The sequence below is a fragment of the Balaenoptera physalus genome (genome assembly GCF_965194825.1).
Source record: "Balaenoptera physalus genome assembly, chromosome: 11".
Taxonomy (NCBI): Eukaryota; Metazoa; Chordata; class Mammalia; order Artiodactyla; family Balaenopteridae; genus Balaenoptera; species Balaenoptera physalus.
In genome coordinates, this window is record NC_138896.1 from 41,385,938 (window position 1) to 41,391,937 (window position 6,000).

The following is a 6,000-nucleotide window of genomic DNA, read 5'->3' on the forward strand; positions in this document are numbered from 1 at the left end:
CTGAGCCACCAGGGAAGCCCTAAAGAGTGATTTTATGGCTATTGCAAAAGCTTTGAAGATACTAAGTCTCCTACCTGGCAGCTCGGGATGCAACATGGATATTGGAAAGTATATCAGCCACTGTATTGTCTTATTGATTTATTACAATAAGTAAATCTATACCAGCTCCTTTCTGAAATCCTTTGATATGGCACCAAACTCAACAGATGCTCATGGGCCCACACAACAGCATCTGGGATTCCTTCTCCATCCTGTCAGTCACAGTTTTTGGGCTCTTTACTGGCAAGCACCGTGGAGGGTGCCATGTTGGACAAGGCACCATGTAAGGTGTGATTACCAAGAAGATAAGCAGCTGTGAGAGAGTTTTTAGTGACAGTCCTGCACTGGGGCTGAAGGAAACCATTCCATCATTTTACTGTATCTGATGCTTGAGGGTGATATGTACTTTGAGAGCTCCATTTTACATTTCCATGAATCTACTCTTGTTATAGCCTGGCTGCGAACAAGAGATGCTGTATATATTGGTTCAGATTAGGTTGAGCTGTGAGACACAGATACCCTGAGAACAATCGTGGTTTAACCAAGATAGACTTTTATTTCTCTCTCACGTTGAGCTCCAGGGCTGGTATGGTGTTTAACAGTGTCAGAGATTCAGACTTTTTTCCATCTTCTTGTTCCACCAGCCTCAACATGGATCTTCCTTCTCAGGTCCAATATGACTGCTTGAGTTCCAGCTTTCAGGTTTGCATTCAAATCAGCAGGAAAGAGGAAGGGGAAAGAAGGACCCATCACCCTCTTTATAAGGCCACCTTCTAGAAGTTGCACACAGCAGTTCTCCTTACAGAGCATTGGACAGAACTTACGTGTGGCCACACATAACTGGAAAGAAGGATCGGAAACTAGGACTTATTCTGGAAGTCCATGTGCCCAAATAAAACAGAAAGTTCTATTAAGAACTGTGGAATTATGGATATTGGGGAACAATTCTCTGCCTGCCATGTCTCTAAATAATTTCTTTAGATCCAGAAAGGGGGGATTCTCCAGTGGCTGCTTTTACCAATAAAGCAGTCCCACAATTTCCATAAAAATCAATCGTTTAAGAACGTATTTGCCCTGAGGGGAGGGGTTTCCAATATTATCTACCCCCGAGCACTAGGCAAAGTATTAAGCAGAAATTTAAAAACAAATAGGCTATGTATTCTGTTTTGCTGGCAAACTTCCCTCTAGGGATTTCTTGAAGTTTCTGCAGGCTGTTACAGGCACCTAGAGCTTGTTCCTGTGTCACACTTTCCTCCCTGACTTCACCATGAGTTATCTCTATTGGTGTGCTTGCCTCTGAGTGAGAAGATAATTGGCCTTGTTGGAGTATAAGTAGAATAGTTAGACTGTGTATCATCTCAAGATGATTTTAATTAGAAATGTCAGCCACTTTAATTTTCAGAGACCCATGCCATACAGATATGTATTCAATACTCCAATCATTAAACTCCAGTGGTCTATATGTCTATTTGCCCTCTAGAGCAGTGCTGTCCACTAGAACTTTCTGTGATGAAGGAAATATTCTGCATCTGTGCAATCCAGTATGGCAGCCACTAGCTGCATGTAGCTATCAAGCACCTGAAAAGTGGTTAGTGCATCTAAAGAATTTTATTTTATTTTTTTGTTTGTTTTTTGGCCACACGGCATGCGGGATCTTAGTTCCCCAACCAGGGACCAAACCTGTGTCCCCTGTATTGGGAGAACAGAGTATTAACCACTGGACTGCCAGGGAAGTCCCACAAGAATTGTATTTTTAATTTTATTAAATTTTAATTAATCTAAATAGCCACATGTAGCTAGTGGCTACCATATCAGACAGCACAGCCCTAAGGTATCCTGTTTAAAGATCCATATGATTTGGATCCATTTTTAGTAACATGATGAAGAGATCCAAGTTTAATACAGATGTAGGAGATGCAGATTTCAGAATTCACACATGCCAATTAATTTCTGGTCTTCTTTTTTGGGGTAGGGGTGTTTCAAGGGCGAGGGCTTTTCCCTGATCTTAGGCAGATTTTTTTTCTCCCCCAATTACTGAAAATTTTATGGTTTTATGGTTCATTCCTTTTAATCATAAAATCAATAAGGGAAGACATAGTTTTGGGTTGCAGTTGCTTTTTAAAAAATCAGGTTTACTGAGATATATTTTACATACAATGAAATTCATCCTCCTTAGCTGTACTGTCCTATGAGTTTTAACAAGCATATTCATTGTGTAATCACCACCACTATCAAGATAAAGGCTATTTCTACCACCCCCATAACGTTCCTCACAGGCATAATTGTTTTCAATTCACTCCTGGTTAATGTGTCATAAGTGTAACGAACAATTTTAATACTCGCATTAGGTTTAGGTCATCTCTTTAACTTCTGCTTTATTGGATTGTGCCTCAGGGGAAAAAAATCTACTGAGCTCATATAATAAATGAGACTTGTTGGGGCAGCCAAGGGAAAGCAAACTGGTGATGGACATAGTTTATTGATATTGAGAAGAATATATCAGCCAGATGAATGCATACACGCTAATCAAGGATTGACTTAGATCTTTTACTAAGGAAATAATATCAGGTACAATGTTAACCACATTTTGTTTATTTTTATTTATTTATTCTTTTTAACCTTTTTTTAAAATTTATTTTATTTTATTTTTGGCTGCATTGGGTCTTCGTTGCTGTGTGCGGGCTTTCTCTAGTTGTGGTGAGCCGGGGCTACTCTTCGTTGCAGTGCGCGGGCTTCTTACTGCGGGGGCTTCTCTTGCTGTGCAGCACGGGCTCTAGGCGCGCGGGCTTCAGTAGTTGTGGCTCACAGGCTCAGTAGTTGTGGCTCGCAGGCTCTAGAGCGCAGGCTCAGTAGTTGTGGCGCACGGGCTTAGTTGCTCCGCGGCATGTGGGATCTTCCCGGACCAGGGCTCGAACCCGGTCACCTGCATTGGCAGGTGGATTCTTAACCACTGCACCACCAGGGAAGCCTTATTTTTAAAAAATTAGATGAGTGAAATATATAAAAAGTACTTAGAACAATCCCTGGCATCTAGTAAGCACGATTTAAGAATTAGCTATTAAAAAAAAAGAATTAGCTATTATTCTTAAAAAAAAATTTATTGATAGTTGATTTACAACATTGTGTTTCTTTCAGGTGTACAGTAAAGTGATTCATTTATATATTTTTTTCAGATTAAATTCCACTATAGGTTATTATAAGATATTGAGCATAATTCCATGTGCTATACAGTAAATCCTTGTTGCTTATCTATTTTAGGTATAGTAGTTTGTATCTGTTAATTCCCTACTCCTAATTTGTCTCTCCCTCCCTCTTCCCTTTGGTAATCATAAATTTGTTTTCTATATCTGTGAGTGTGTTTTGCATACAGATTCATTTGTATTAGTTTTTAGAATCCGTATATAAGTGATATCATATAATATTTGTCTTTCTCTGACTTCACTAGGTATAATATTCTCTAGGTCCATCCAGGTTGCTGCAAATGGCATTCTTTATTTTTTAATTAAAAAATTTTTGTTTTACTTTTTAAAAATTGAAGTATAGTTGATTTAGTGTTGTGTTAATTTCTGCTGTACAGCAAAGTGACTCAGTTATACATATATATATATATACACATTATTATTATTATTAACAGTCACTATACTTTTTTTTTTTTAAAGTTATACAATTTTTATTTATTTATTTATTTATTTATGGCTGTGTTGGGTCTTCGTTTCTGTGCGAGGGCTTTCTCTAGTTGCGGCAAGTGGGGGCCACTCTTCATCGCGGTGCGCGGGCCTTTCACTATTGCGGCCTCTCTTGTTGCGGAGCACAGGCTCCAGACGCGCAGGCTCAGTAATTGTGGCTCACGGGCCTAGTTGCTCCGCGGCACGTGGGATCTTCCCAGACCAGGGCTCGAACCCGTGTGCCCTGCACTGGCAGGCAGATTCTCAACCACTGCGCCACCAGGGAAGCCCCTATACTTTTTATTTTTATTTTTATTTTTATTTTTTATTTTATTTTTTATTTTTGGCTCTGTGGGTCCTTGTTGCTGTGCCCAGGCTTTCTCTAGTTGCGGCGAGCGGGGGCTACTCTTTGTTGCGGTGCGCAGGCTTCTCATTGCGGTGGCTTCTCTTGTTTCAGAGCACGGGCTCTAGGCATGCGGGCTTCAGTAGTTGTGGCACGCGGGCTCAGTAGTTGTGGCGCACAGGCTTAGTTGCTCTGCGGCATGTGGGATCTTCCCAGACCAGGGCTTGAACCCGTGTCCCCTGCATTGGCAAACGGATTCTTAACAACTGTGCCACCAAGGAAGCCCTACACATTATTTTCTTAATATTATTTTCCATTATGGTTTGTCCCAGGACATTGAATATATTTCCCTGTGCTATAAAGTAGGACCTTATTGTCCAATATTTCATTCTTTTTTTTAATCACTGAGTAATATTTAGAATTAGCTATTTGGGGGCAGGGATAAATTGGGAGATTGGGATTGACATATACACACTACTCTAAATAAAATAGATAACTAGTAAGAACCTGCTGAACAGCACAGGGAACTCTACTCAGTACTCTGTAATGGCCTACATGGGAAAAGAATCTAAAAAAAAAGAGTGGATATATGTATATGTATAACTGATTCACTTTGCTGTACACCTGAAACTAACACAACATTGTAAATCAGCTATACTTCAATAAAAATTAAAAAAAAGAATTAGCTATTATTTTTATATGGTATTTTTCATTTTTATTATATTTATTTATTTGGCTGCATTGTCTTTGTTGCTGTGTGCAGGCTTTCTCTAGTTGTGGCGAGCGGGGGGCTACTCTTCGTTGAGGTGCGCAGGCTTCTCATTGCGGTGGCTTCTCTTGTTGTGGGTCACGGGCTCTAGGCGCGTGGCTTCAGTAGTTGCGGTTCACAGGCTCTAGAGCGCAGGCTCCGTAGTTGTGGCGCACCAGCTTAGTTGCTCCGCGGCATGTGGGATCTTCCTGGACCAGGGCTCGAACCCATGTCCCCTGCATTGGCAGGTGGATTCTTAACCACTGTGCCACCAGGGAAGTCCCTAACTATTATTCTTAATATTGCTATAATTCACAATTAACTTCTGAGATTCACCTACCTTTGGACTGGCCAAAATGAGATGTTAAAGAGTTCTGTTGGTGGGATGGATTATCTCAAGTTTCTCCAACTATTTTATCATAATTGTTTTTTTACATACTCTGTTAGAGACTTGGCACTGTTTCATATTTACATTTTTTGGTGGGGAAGTGAAATTCCAGAGGTTCAGAGTGGGAGCTTTTCTATTTCCTGGAATTGCAGTAGTAAATTCAACATACCCAAGGGTAGGTGAAATCACCATAGGAACTTTTTTGTTTCTCTGTAACCTCATTTAATGTTATCACAACTTATTCCTTTAGATACTTTCTCCTCCACATGCCCCAACAGTCAAAATAGCCCTCTTATTAGATTAAGTTTCCTAATTAAAAGTTCCTGTTGATCCTGTATCCCAAAGTTCCTAGAATTCTGCAATATTGTCCTTTGTCCAAAGTTTTAATAGAGTGTAGTGTTTCCAGACAGATCTACTACTGTAACAGATCTGGAGGGAAGGAAATTGAAGTTGTTTGTGCTGTCCTGGGAGAGGATCTGGCTTGATTTTCAGGGCAAAGCTCTTTAAACTTAGAGGGTGAATCAGAGGAGGTGTGTTGAAGTGCTTCCTTTCCTGTATGTACTGAGAAAACATGTTCTTAAAATTTTGTAAGCTCTTTGTCTTGGGGATTCCCTTTGGCTTCGTTCCCAGCACTTCTCAACTGCATTAGTTGAGGGTTTGCCAAGATTCTTTCTATGGCTGTAGCTTCTGTATCTGCTAGAATTGGACGGTTTTTGATGCTTCTTTAATCTCTTTTGTAAATGTATTAAGTTGCTAGTGGGCCTCATGTTTTTGAGATTTTGCTATCCCCAAATCTAATGATCCATGACCAGAAAAG